The sequence below is a fragment of the Carassius auratus genome, chromosome 35 (genome assembly GCF_003368295.1).
Source record: "Carassius auratus strain Wakin chromosome 35, ASM336829v1, whole genome shotgun sequence".
NCBI lineage: Eukaryota > Metazoa > Chordata > Actinopteri > Cypriniformes > Cyprinidae > Carassius > Carassius auratus.
Window position 1 is genome coordinate 2,964,741 of NC_039277.1, and position 14,555 is coordinate 2,979,295.

General features: G+C 35.4%; 1 protein-coding gene across 1 annotated transcript in view; it reads right to left on the reverse strand.

Annotated features, from left to right (window-relative positions):
• Nucleotides 1-13,158, reverse strand: part of LOC113054036 (ciliary neurotrophic factor receptor subunit alpha-like) — a 150,910-nt gene extending 137,752 nt beyond the window's left edge. The window contains exon 1 of the mRNA XM_026219312.1: nt 12,834-13,158. The gene's annotated coding sequence lies outside the window, so the exon portion shown is untranslated. The remainder of the gene's footprint in view (nt 1-12,833) is intronic.
• Between the last annotated feature and the right edge of the window lie 1,397 nt (nt 13,159-14,555).

Consider the following 14,555-nt stretch of genomic DNA (forward strand, 5'->3'; position numbering starts at 1 on the left):
ATTCGTTTTAATCATGATGTTTGGCAACATATTTCCCCTTTGCTTAATTTTGCTTCTGAACATATAGGAAGTAGATCTGGGAAGAAACTTTAATGGGAAGCTAATGGGCCTGTTCGATGGTATTAAGTGGCACCTTTTCAGACAAAACTATTTAGCTGCTCATCTCTGTCGCCTCTTATTCTCTTCTTCATTAACTTCTCTGTCGTTCTTTGTGCAAGCTAAATAAGCCTGTTCTCTTTCCCCCATTCTTCTCTACAGCTTCACCTCAAATGTTTAATTGCTCTCTGTGAAATTGAGGTGAAATGTGAGTGTCAGAGATCTAATTGGGTGGAGATGGGAAAATGCCCAAATTGGCCCCAAACTTGCGCTGCTAGCCACATTATTTTGCCAATGTAACTAATCTCAATCTGATTTAAAATGCTAATGAGACAGCTAATACTGATCTTCAGTTACAGCTCTATCCCAGCGCCTGCACATTAATTACATTGGCGCCATGACAAAGAGTCTGATAGGTTCACTTTCAATATGACCATTTTGACTATATGCCATTACGCTTTCAGTGATATATGTGCATTGCCATTATATGCCGCCACAAATGGCAGTTTTTAGTCTGTTTCTGTAGTTGTGCTACTGGCTTGTTTTTTCATTGGTCAGTGTTTACAAGGACAGCAAATTGTGAGGCTGTCAGCAATGTCCTTCATCTAGACAAAGCATTCCCCACCCACTATGTGGTCGACGCAACAAATGAAGACTCAGACAGTGGAGGATATGCTCAGTAAGGGGATTTTAAGGGCATATGAGAGGTAGGCACAGGACGTGCCCATGCAAGATCATTATAAAGTGCATTAAAATGCTATTTAATCTGCCAGAGTTGCATTCTCTAAAGTGGTATTCATTGGTCAACTCCAAATCTACACTCGCACCTCAGACTGACGTCAGAGCTTTGAAGCTGGTGGAAATAAATAAATACAAAACACAATATATGTTATGTTGTAATGTTATGTTTGGCATGCAATATGTTCTAAAAATCTTTGTGTGTGTGTGTGTGTGTGTGCTCTTGTTTTTGTGACATATCGGGACACAACTCTGTATAATGACATGGGTATGACACAGCTATTACAAGGAAAGGGTGACTTATGAGGACATAACCCATGTCCCCATTTTTCAAAACGCTTAGAAATCATACAGAATTATTTATTTATTTATTTTTTTTGATAAAGTAAAAATGCACAAAGTTTCCTGTGAGGGTTAGGGTTAGGTGTAGGATTGGTTGGATTAAATACATTAAATAGGTTAATTATTACACAATTAAATAAAATAATCAACCTTAAAAACCACATTAATGTCATTTTATATTATGTTTTTTTTTTTTTTTGTTATAAAAATGAGCAAAGAGCTAATTCAATATGTACAATCAACCATGTCATATTTTTAAATGCAAAATCATGTTACAATTCTAAACATATACATACAATTTTATTTTAAATCATCATTAAATTAAAAAAATAAATAAATAAATAAAGGGGTAGTTCATTTACTCAATAAATTCTGAAGAACGTATTTAACCAAACACTTGCTAGCCATTGACTTCCATATTATATGAAGAAAGTAAATGGGTACCGTCAACTGTTTGGTTACCAACATTCTTCAGAATATCTAATTGTGTGTGCGACGGTAGAAAGAAACTCATGTAGGTTTAGAGGCTTGGCTTGAGGGTGAGTAAATGACAGAATTTTAATTTTAAACACATTATTAGTAGTAGTAGTAGTAGTAGTAGTAGTAGTAGTAGTAGTATCTAATAAAACTGAAAATGATATAAATTTTACTTATTGAGCTGATAACTGTAAAATCAGAAGAAACCTAGGACAAGACAAGTATCACACACATTAACATCATGTAAGATGCATCTTGCATATCCCAGTTTGTGGTGTGACCTAATCGTCGTCTTTTTTCCTGTATGCACTCTTTTGACTTCCTCTTATCAATGTGGGCATATCTCCATGACTCATTTTCTTCTCATTAACACAATTCTCCTCCCTAACCACCATCCTCAGCCAGCATAAAATGTCAGTAAACAACTAATTTATCATAGTTTGTCAGCGCTGCCTCCTGCTCTGCTGAGAACATCTAACCTTGCTTCAAGAGTTCACATGTGATGTGGAAAGTGATAAACAGGTTTGGCTTGCCGTCGGTAACAGACGGTTGCTGAATTAGATGCAGTTGGAGTTCAAGGCTTCCTCTTTGACACAGCAGCAGAGAAGATGGAGATTGAGGTTTTAGGAGCAACACTAAAGTAAGCAGCACTTTATGTTGAAGTTTAAGGTTGTAATTAGGGTTGCCAACCATTCTGTATATCATTCAGTATTTAAGGGCACTTAATTGCATTGTGGATTAAATCCAAATCGACACAGTTTGTCCAGTTAAAAAGCATTTGAATTAGTTTCACATTAAAGTATTTAAGTTAAAAATTACAGATTAGCCCGATGAGAAAAAAGATTAGGGTTAGGGTTATTTGTTGCTGTTATTGAAATGCAGGGGTAAAAAGGAGTATGTTTAACTGTGAGTCTGTTGATCTATAAATATTTATATTAAATATGGTTGAATATTAAATCTTGTCGAGTTTCATTAATGCAGATACAAGCTAAAGTGATGCATGTGTAATTGTAGTTGACATTGCAGTATGACATAATTTATATTTATATATATATATATATATATATATATTACAACAGATGCAATAAAGCTGTATGTCAATAAAACAATCAAAGTGATCACATCTCATATTTTTTATGTTTTAGCACTTAGTTTAGTCCATTTTTTACCTACACATATCACTTGTTTTCTCAAACTATCCCTTTAATTTTAATCTCAAACTATCCAGAATTCATGAACATGTTCCTAAACAAACTCAATCTATAGCTAAGAAAATCCATATGTGATTTATATTTCAACAGTTGTAGGTTTATACATCCGATTACATCATGCACCAAAATCTGACATCAAACACATCTCCGAAGGCTGTTTCACAAGTTGACAAAATCCCCCGATCCCATCTTCAAAACCATTTTGATGTCTCTCCAGCACCTTGGAGGTGAAGCAAGCTTAAATGTAAAATCCCCTGTCTTCCCCTCCTCTGTCTCTCATCCTCCATACTTGTGTCGTAATGTGCTGCCTTAATGTTAACCAGGATAAACTTGCCATTTACATGCCCTCGACTTTGTTTACAGCCATTTTTGGAAGTGAAGTGTTGTTGTTTTAGAGCAGGGGTGTCCAAACTCAGTCCTGGAGTGGTAGTGTCCTGCAGAGTTTAGCTCCAACTTGCCTCAAAATATGAAAATGCTCACACCTGCGCTAAAATGCCAGGGCATTTAAATGGTAAGTTATATATATATATATATATATATATATATATATATATATATATATATATATATATATATATATATATATTGTGTTAAAGTCCGCTTCTTAAGGTTTTCACAAGGTTTAAATATGTGCTGCTCTCTCTCTCTCTCTCTCTCTCTCTCTCTCTCTCTCTCTCTCTCAGGTAAATTACATGCTGATATATTTTCTACAACACCAGCTCCTAAGCTGTCAAAGCGCTTAAATTACACACGCTTTAATGCAGTTTTATTTACAGCCACCATTAGCGCATTTGTTCCTCACTATCTTCACCACTCGCTGTTTAATCAGGGTGTCTTATTTTTTTTGGGAGATGTACAAAATATACAAAAAAAAAAAAAAATGTTTTGCAAGACAGCTAATACATTGAACCCAGATTTGCACCATCACCTGAGTTAAGCATTTGTCAACCAGCTGATTTTTGGAAACTATCTGTGAGATAAGTGTTACAGCTTGTGTCATAATTAACGAAAGTCTTAAGGAAACTGCCTCTCTATGGAGTGAGAGATGGAGAGAGGAGGCCATTTCTCAAAGCAGATGAACTGCTTCTAATCACACTGCCCTACTTCATTATGATGATTAAGATGAGATGAAACAGTAAATAATCACTTAGTTTGTTCAGTGAAAAGTTCGAAGAGGCTAAGAATCAATAGAAACAGACAGTGAAAGACATACTAACTGTTTTAAAAGATGATCAAAACTGATATTAGTTCTGACTAGCTACTTTTGCAAAAAAAAAAAAAAGTAATTATTAATTTGCAAGGACACTTATGAATTAACTCGATTATGTAATTTGTAAAGCGTCATGGTAGTTTGCAGTCACTGATTAGCTCTTTTGCCGTAATTTCCGTCTCCATGGTAGCTGCATCTTCTCTGATTGGTGGATCTGTGGATGATGGGTAGGGGTATCTTCTTCTTCTTCTATAGTTGAAATAAAATAATTTAAAGGGGTGGTTGATTACAATTTCACTTTTTTTACATTAGTGTGTAATGCTGCTGTTTTAACATACTGTAAATAATTTATGTAAAGTTACGAATACAGCTCAGCTTCTGCAATGAACTGCTTCAATTATACGCTTATTTTCACATAGCTATGAGGAGCATTAAATATGGAAGTGTGTGCAGTTGTCATACTGTATTAAAGTTTTAATCAGGATAAAACCGTAGTTTACAAATAGGTGGGACTGGACACCTCTAATACTAAAACGCACTCTATGAATGGTGACTGCAGAAAGCAAAAGCCAAATCCCAGATTTTTTGGCCGGTTTAGAAATCCCGGCCGGGTGCATTTTTTCTATTCTGTTTATTATATTGTTTCTGTTTGTCTCTATTCGTAATCAATTTATACCGAACAGCATAGTTTATTTTTATTATGCCTACATTATTTCCCCTCACACTGTTATTGATTAATTTGTGCATTCAGCTTTACTCATTTTACATTTAAATTGATATTTCCAATTTCAGTTTTTTCAAAAAATCCTGAAACCTACTTTTTTATAACTTTTTTTTAAAAATTATTTCTTGTTATTCCTATTGGAATAAAGCTTGAGATAACCGATTTCCATTCAAATAAGTTTGAACACACTTGAATGGGTTTGTTTCTCATGATCTTAACAGCTTTCTGATCCAAAAGCTTATGCCTGAATGTCCGGAATAAAGTTTGTAGACAAATATGCCTGCATTTCTTTACACAATTAACATTTGAATGAATGAAAGTAATCTAAAAACTTTTGGTTGCTAAATATTTTCCATATCTGCATTTTGTTTTCATAGTTTTCCCTTTACTACTACTCTAAAATTTGTAGAATAGTAATAAAAAAGACTGAGTGTGACCAAGAAAAAGTATACGTTTCACTGAACTAACCTGAAATCGTAAAAAAAAAAAAATACTAATGATAATAATAATCACTACAGAACGACAAAGCTAGAGACTGTTCATGCAGAGCAATTCATTATCACACAATCGTGTGGAGTGTCAATAGATGTTCTATTGCACACACAACAAAGAATAAGATTTAACATATATATCCTGGCATCCTGTCAATAATGTACAGTACATACTATATATGCAATATTAAAATTCATTTTTTTTTTTTAACCACTCTTACCGTGTATGTTGGCTATGTTAGTCAGTCAAACCCCTAATGAGCAAACAGCAGGGGGTCCTCATTCTGAAAGTATCGTCAGCTGATGATGTCAGGGATCTCAGCATGACATTTCACTGTAATCACAGTCCAATTATTTCTAAAAACGCAGCAAAGACAGACTCAAAGTAAATGACTTTCTTTTAGCGTTCGCCATCTGGCGAGGAGATATAATCATTTGGTGTTCATTAAGTAGGCAGTTAAGCCACCTGGACACCCGGCTCACTCAGAGTCGTCCTTAAATGACCAACATATCGGCTGCACTGTATATCAGCCATGTGTTGTGCTTTGATGCCATTGGTTTGTCTCAGGCTTGACGATTCAAACTCAATTGCTTTCAGAAAAATAGAATTTCAGTACTTATCTGTGAATCTTTGTAATGCAAGCAACTGGAACATTAAATGATTATGATGGAACCATTAAGCAAACAGCAAAGGCATTGTAAACTGTAATTACCTGTAATTAACATTAACTTGGAAATCTTTTTCTTCTTCTTCTTCTTTCCTTAAATAAGTCATTGCATATTTTATTTTATTTTATTTTATTTTATTTTATTTATAAACCTCAACAATGCCATTTGTTTGTCATTTGTATTTATTTATTGATTGACATACAGTACTGTCCATCATCAATATGTCGCGTTTTGATGGCATTGATTTTACTTGTGTCAGACAAGACGAATTCCATTGCTTTCAAAGTATTAATAATAATTAATAATAATAAAGTACATTTAGTAAATTACATGATTATGTTGGAACTACTAAGCAAACATTTAGATAGATTAGGGTTAGGGTTAGGGTTAGGGTTAGGGTTAGGGTTAGGGATAGATAGATAGATAGATAGATAGATAGATAGATAGATAGATAGATAGATAGATAGATAGATAGATAGATAGATAGATAGATAGATAGATAGATTAACAATAACCTTGTTAACCTCAAAAGATCAAGGAGAATTTAATTCCTCATGAGATGACCCATTCAAAAGGTCATTCAAGGAATCCAGGCAATTTTCCAAAGCAGTCGTGACTATTAAGCCACACTAATGAAATGAAAGTATTTCTCTTGAAGGAAACAGCTCCTCGATGGAGGCACTAGCAGCTGCGGGCAGCAGGGAGCACATCTAATTCAGTATGCTTAGTGAAAACAATCATATCACACCCAGACTGCTAGGATTACAGGGCAGATCGAGTCCACCTGCAGGGTTTCACAGCACTGCTAATAAAGCCACCGGTTTCCATTAAAAGCCTTTTTAAACATTATAAATCTAATCATGCTTGCATGTGACAATACAAGTTAACTTGGCATGTTAAGTTAAGAATAAGAAAATAAGATTATTTTTAATGGATTTCACAATATCTTATCATCCTGGTTTGCCAATTGAAAAGCTGCTGGGCGAAAGGGTAGACTTATGCAATATTAAACAGTATTTTCACGCCATTAAGACACTTTAATAGTGTGGTTCATTGTTAAGATGCGTAGTTGTACTTGAGCTGCCTTTTAAAGTCACAATTTGCAACCTTGTCGTGAAGGAAACTAAATGTAATGCGCAGTATTTCTGTATGTAATGCTGGGCAGTAACAGCAAAATCAAATCAAAATCAAATTGTTGTTGTTGTTGTTTGTGGAACTTGAATGATGTAGCTCAAACTTTAAATTCGGATTAGACTGAGCAAAGTTTGAAGACATTGTAAGATAACTGACAGATGCATACCATCAACTGAAGCCTATATTAATACAGTAAGTCATATCCACAAACAACATCAGTTTTGCTTTATGTTGTTCTTCCTTATAACAATGTCACCCTCATCTTGACTTGTTTGACACACGTCAACTTCTTTATTTTATCATTTCTCCAAATTTCAGTTTCACTATTAGTTCACTATGCCATCAATAGGTTATGAAAGAGGTTCAAGAATTGAATTAGCAAGAGGACATAGGCAGCTTTTGCAGGATGTTCAGGACTAAGGCATTACAAATGTGGCGTGTCCAAGGGCCCTCAACCTTGAAAATCTGCCAGGGTTCATAGTAGCCCATGCCTAGGCGTAAACAGAGAAATGTACCCTGGCATTTCCCCCAGTCCACTCCAATCAGAGGCCAAATGGGGAATGGTAACGCAATGAATGTTTCCCAGTCAACACAACACCTCGCTCCTCATCCGAATTCTGCAAAGTCCCTTCCCTTAATAACCGAGTGTGCTTGCTATCAAAAGCAGTGGCACTAATAATGCAGACATGCAATAAAAAGCCAAGGGGATGGAAGGAAATTGGGCAAATAACTCTACCCCAGAGCACTAACGCGATTTGCAATGCACACACTAAGAAGAGGTCCATCTGTGATGGTTTTCCAAGTGAAAGAGGCAGGCCACTCTGACGGCATGATTTATTTATTCATTTCCCTTTCTCGTTTAATGGAAATATAAAAGCCTGCATTGATTAGAGTTTAAGGATCAGCAGTTAATAGATTAAAAGCTTGCGACATGGCCAGAGCTCCAGCATTTTTCTGGGTTGCTCTTTGCTTGGAGGTATTCAAGGGTTGTTATCTGGGTTACTATCTTCTGGTCGTCATGTATTTTGCACTGTGCCTGGAGGTACGAGTTACCCTTGTGCTCTGACCTTGGACCACATTTCCGGCCTTAAATCTTTATCAACTGGTGCAAAAGCGACAGAGGTGGTAGGTAAATGACACTCGAAAGCCCAGAAAACAAATTTACCTCCGAGGTGATGGCAAAAGTGTCAACTCACTGACCTATTGAAGACATGCTGGCGATCTTATGGCCTTCAGCCTGTAAATAACCATGTATACTCAGTGTTTACTTTGACAAGGGTCAAGATGTGCCTCTAAATAGAGTCTTAGATGGAGGAGTTGGATCTGGTGTCATAACACCCAGTGAAAATCTCATCGTCACCGAATAGGAAGGGAAGGTTAAGCCACATGCTTGAGTTAAACGGGTTGGTTCTGATCCAAGTACAGTAGCTATATAGCCTGCTTGGTTAATAGAAGACGCTTTGTGGAAAGGGCTAAATGAAAGAATAATAGATTTAATGCAGCCAGGGGATTAATTCGTTTCAAGCGGAGGCAAGACTTCTTTGGGAGGGAGGGGCATCAGGGTTGGGTGGAGTCAGTGCATTTTAATGTTCATAACAGGAGGGATACTTTGATCCGAGGTTGACTTGGAGCCTCGAAGGTGTCAGTGAACAAATATACAGATGTATTTACAACCCCTACATGTGTCCAGCCCTCCTACGGACATGAAAATGAGTTGAGACATGGGGTATCCATGCAACATGCAAACGGATTCATCTACAGCATATAGCACATAATTTCCACATCCAGGCAGAAACAATACGAATTAAATCAGAGCAGCAAGGTGCAAATACACAGGACCTACTTTATATTAAGTGGCCTTAACTACTATGTACTCACATTTTAATTAATAATTTAGTACAATGTACTTATTGTGTACATACATGTTTTTACATTGTACTTATATTAAAAAAAAAAAAAAAAACTTCATGTAATTACATCTGTATTTAATTTCTGTATTTACATTTATAATTACACTGTTCACCCGTACTTTACACCTTAACCCACCCTTAAACTTACCCATACCTCCAACCCTTTCCCTAACCTTACCCCTATCCCACCTCAATAGCAGCAAAGTGTTTTACAATACAATATGAACACAATCAGTACATTGTACTTATTTCTTTATGTAAGTACATAGTAGTTAAGGCCACCTAATATAAAGTGGGACCAATACACATTTATAATTAAAATAAATTTTTATGCACTATGTTCTAAACTCATTATCATGATTCCTATGTTTCTGTAAGTTCAACCTGAATCGCTTAGTCACTCGATTCAAACTTTTTGCTGTAGATCTTTTCAGGCTTAGATGTGCAGATTATTTTCAATGTAACGCGTTTCAAATGGAGCTGGCTGTGATGACATCATTGTGACACTTGCAAACTGTGTTCCTATTGGTCCTTACATTGTGATTTTATTCCACTATACAGCCAACAGAAAACACTGTCAGTTCATCTATTAAATCCTAAAGCTTAACATGTAAACACTACAGTTTAAGGCCAAAATTTGTGGTTAGCGTATACTTTAATAGTACCTTTCTTGATAGTGTGTGCACTAGAAATGTTCATCTTTGTCTAGTGACTGCGCTATTTCTCTCCAGATGTCATGAGTGATAAAGTTATCAAGATAAGCTACCAGAGTAGCGACTTGTTTTTTTTTTTTTTTCTCACTATTAACTAGTTGCTTGTTAGCATGTCACTAGCATACTGGCTATTTATAAGTATCTATAAAGCACATATTAATGGCATATTAAGCATGACCACATTTTAGATCCCTTAATCCAGCCCCATAGCTAAACTTTAAAAGTACTTTACTAACTATTAATAAGAAGAAAATGTAAATGTTGAGTCAAAAGTCATACAGTAGTGAATAGTTAGTTAATAGTGAGAATTGGTCCCCAAACTAAAGTGTGAATTTATTTCATTTTTTTATCAAAGAAATTAAATTAGTAAAAAATTGTTTAAAAATGAGCATGCGTACAATACAAAGCTGATGACAAAGTTTGTGTGTCACACATCTTTAATACCCTTGGTAAAAACCTAAATATGATCTAGGTTTGCTGCCTTGTAAAAGTACGAGTATTTCCATCAGGAAATACAAATGTATTACACATTGTCTCTCTCTATATAAAAGTGATATAAATATTCATTTCCACATTAAGAACCATGCAGAACTCAAGTCTTCTCGCATTTCAATGTATTGTAATGAATACTAATACAGTGCATGGGGTTGGCGGCATTCACATTCCCCATATCAAATGGTGGCAACATAACATTAGTTTGCTCAGTGAAGGGCTAAATTGGAAGAGTCAAGAAAATATCAGAACTGCTCATCTCGAAAATTCTTATTTACTGCATAAGAGACTCAGGCTTCGAATTCACACGCAAATGAAATGATAAATAAATCAATCAACTGTAATTGAATAAGCAACGAATTACCAACCTATCACAACAAGTTTTAACAACTCAGTTCATAAAGATTACAGACTATTTCATCACAGTGTGGTCCTGGCCCTGTAAATGAAAACAGCAGCATGAAGTGGGGAGCGGATTCCTCAAGCACCAGCTTCTAATTTGTAGAATTTGTGTATTTTGGGGAAGAAAGCATCTGCAGCCCCCGTTGTCTATGATCAGCCGGCACTCTGACATCTGTTTAAGGATGTTTATCCAAGGGGTAAGTATGTCAAGGGAAATATTATGTTGGGGTTATTTTACTTTTCTTCTGTTTGAATCATAAACACAGCTCTAGGGGCAAGACGGAGAGATTAGAGTGAAAAACGTGAGCATGAGGTCTCGAATCACACCCCTTGAGACGAATCCGTATGCCGTGATTCCAGACTTACAGACATCCTGCTTTATCTGCCAGTAGGAGTGTATTAATTAAAATAATGCCTAAAGTAGCAAGTGTGCCACAATTTAGCTCTTTTATTGAGCCTGCAATATTTTATTCACATCCACGTGAGCATCCGGACTAGCGCGTGTTGCTCTTTTACTGCGTTTGTGTGGACGGAGTCAAACTAAAACCAGGTGCCAAGCTACAGGCTGCTCAGATGACAGCGAGAGTCCCTTTACTGAAGGCTTTACAAACTGAAACATTGCACATAGAAAGCAGAGACCCTCATTTAAAAAGAAAAATAGGTGTCCAGCAGCCATTCAGTCACCGCTCTCAATAAGGCATGACACCGGGTGTCATTAAGGCAGTGTCAACCCTGCCAGAGTTAAGCTGACCCCCCTTTGAGCTAATGTGAGGAGGGCAGAGTCATTAAAGCCAAAGAGAAAGAGGTTTACCCCCGCAACATGTCCCTGTGTTACAGATAAAGAGTTTTAGCCGACCACCTCCCAATAAGTTAAAAAGACCAGTAAATATGTAAAATTGGAGTAAATCTCATGAAACCTGTCCAGGTCACAATTTGACGAGCAATCAAAAGAAAGTGATAAGAAATGATACCTTGCTTAATGAAAATGGACCTTTTGCTTTGGGACATGGTGATAATAAAAACAAATAAATAAATAAATAAATACTGCCAAATAAATTGCATACAAATACAAAATTAAAAGCTATACCTAAAATGATGTATAATATTTGTAATATTTATTTTAAATACAATATTCGTTTATACATTTGCATTTCTTACTTTTAGATTAAAATAAAACAATACTTTAAGTATATATATATATATATATATATATATATATATATATATATATATATATATATATATATATATATATATACATATATATATTTACAATAATATTTTGTTACTATAAATAAAAAAAAAAACATTATTTTATTAATTCAGCATGCATTATGGCACTTCAAAATTTAGTAAAAAAATAAATATTGCAAAATACTATATATATATATATATATATATATATATATATATATATATATATATATATATATATATATATATATTTTTTTTTTTTTTTTTTTTTTTTTTTCATACAAAATATTTTCTGAGAAACATTTCCATGAGATGTACACCTACAATGAAAGTTCAAGAGACAGATTAATAAAGTACAGGCAAGATACAACCCCAGCCAAAGAACAAGAGGAGATGAGGAGGAGATTTCCGCTAAAACTAATCAATCAGGTCCTGATAATGGCTTCCATGAAGGAGTGTTGACACTGGGTCAGCTCTTCCCCTGACCTGCGTCTGCAGAGCAGCGGCTACAGAAAAGGCACAGATAACAGAAGCCGGGGCTAATTGTTTGCCTAGTGTCAGGGCTTTTCAAAGCCTCTCCACTTTCACTTGGTCGCTGGTCTTTCTCTCCCATTCCTCCGTATCCCGGTCCTCACCCCATCTCCCTCTCTCTGATGAACTGGTCACTTTGTTTGCCTCCTCTTCCTGGAGCGAGGCTGTGTGAATCACATTTCTTGCATGGTGCACGGCTGTCTAACACGCTAGCTCGCATCCTTCTAACACGTGCATAACAGGCAGCAGAGAGCCGGGAGACGCTGTGGCTACGTGAACACTGACACCAGGTTCAACCTCAAGCAAACAGGAAATAATCCATTAGGTGACATTTGCCAATCAGTTGTTGATCCCAACAGCTTCCAAAATAGGAGCTCCAAAAAACATCTATCTTTGCATGTCCCTCAAAGCACAAAATCAAATGGCATCGCATGCAACAAAACATGGCCATTGAAAATGACTGACAGTCATGAAGAAGAGATAGAATCAAGGTACTTACTTAAAAGTGAATGCTTCCGTCTCTTGCCGTATCTTTCTCTGCTCCTTAATGCCTGTGTCTTGTCCTCTATAGCTGCACACAGATGTGAAAGTGTGTGAGTGTGTGTGTTTGGGTAGATCAGAGAAGCTCCAGTACATAAAGTTGCTGTTCTGTAGGCAAAAGCGTGTAGTGTGTGTGTGTGTGTGTGTCTCTCAAGCAAAGGCTCGCACTGCACTGGCTGAAGGGAAACCAAAGCACTTTTAAACTCGCACTGGCTCCCCATGTGACCAGCTCACAGCAGCCAGTGAGGAATATATTAGTGTGGCTTCCTCTGTCCACATGCACCCCCTAGCCACTGTTGCAGGAAGTGTGCGCTGCCAGAGACATGCGCACGGTGACATATGCTTGCAATACCCTGGGCACTGTTAACAAAAACACAAATGCAAACCCCACAAAGAGAGATTTCTGTTGCTCAGAGTTTGCTCTTTCATATATAGCTCAGAAGTTATGCCTTATTTAAGTGGGCACTTGTTCACAGGTGTTTTTTTAAAGTTTGGCAAAAATTAGACATTTGGAACAACGTGATTGAATTTTTTTTTGCAGACTGAGCACAATTTAATACATTGTTGAGATCTCTGAATTTCCAACATCGCAATTTTTAGTTGTATTATTATTGTTATTATTATTATTATTTTTTTTTTTTTATCTCCTTTTAATAAAATTATTGTCTAAGAGAAACAATTGAGACACAAAATGGATCTCTTTAGCCATATTCCCATCCTTTTAACATTTTAATAACATTTAATTCTAAAATATTAGAATATTTTTGAATATAAGTTTGTGGTTATTTCAACTCTCCCGGCTGGTTTTTGGGTTGTTATGATGGATTGCTTGCTGGAGGCATATAAAAGTGTCTCCTGATAGAATAAATAAAAATGTTGATGATTGTAAAGGTTTGTAAGATAATGTTTTTGTTGTTGTTTTTATTTTGACGTTTCTACAAATGTTTATATACAAATTAAAAATCAAAGGGTGCTTGAAATTGAATAAATAACTAAAAACGAACAACAAATATAACAAACAACACATAGAATAAACAGTGCACACTAAACGCAACAAACAATGTGCAGCAAACATAAAAACAACAGATATAAGATTCAACACAATACATAACACATAAAATGTGACAATCAACAAACAACAAAACAAACATAAAACACATCCTAACATAAATATGAAAAATACTGCACACCAAACAGCAGACGACAAACATAACATAAAAATATGACATAACAACAATAAAAAATCTATAAGCAACATACCATTTTCAACACAATAAATGTCACACATAAAATGCAACAATCAACAAACAAACATAACAACAACATAATATAAAATAAAATATAATAAACAGTGCACACCAAACACTACAAACAATGCATTAAAAATAAATAAATAAATAAATAAATAAATAAATAAACACCATTAAGTACACCAAATATAAAAGCAAAGAACAGGTTCAATAATCAATAACCAGTTAGAGTACTTGAAATGCAAAAATTAACACACATCAAATATGAACACAATGCATAATAAACACAGAGTACTGTACAAACCAAACATAATGCAAAAAATGCACACCATAAATAACAAACAGACAACTAAAAACAAACAAACATCAAATAACAAACAATGTACAACAATGAATAAATGTAATGGTCTTTCCAACTATAATTTTTTTTA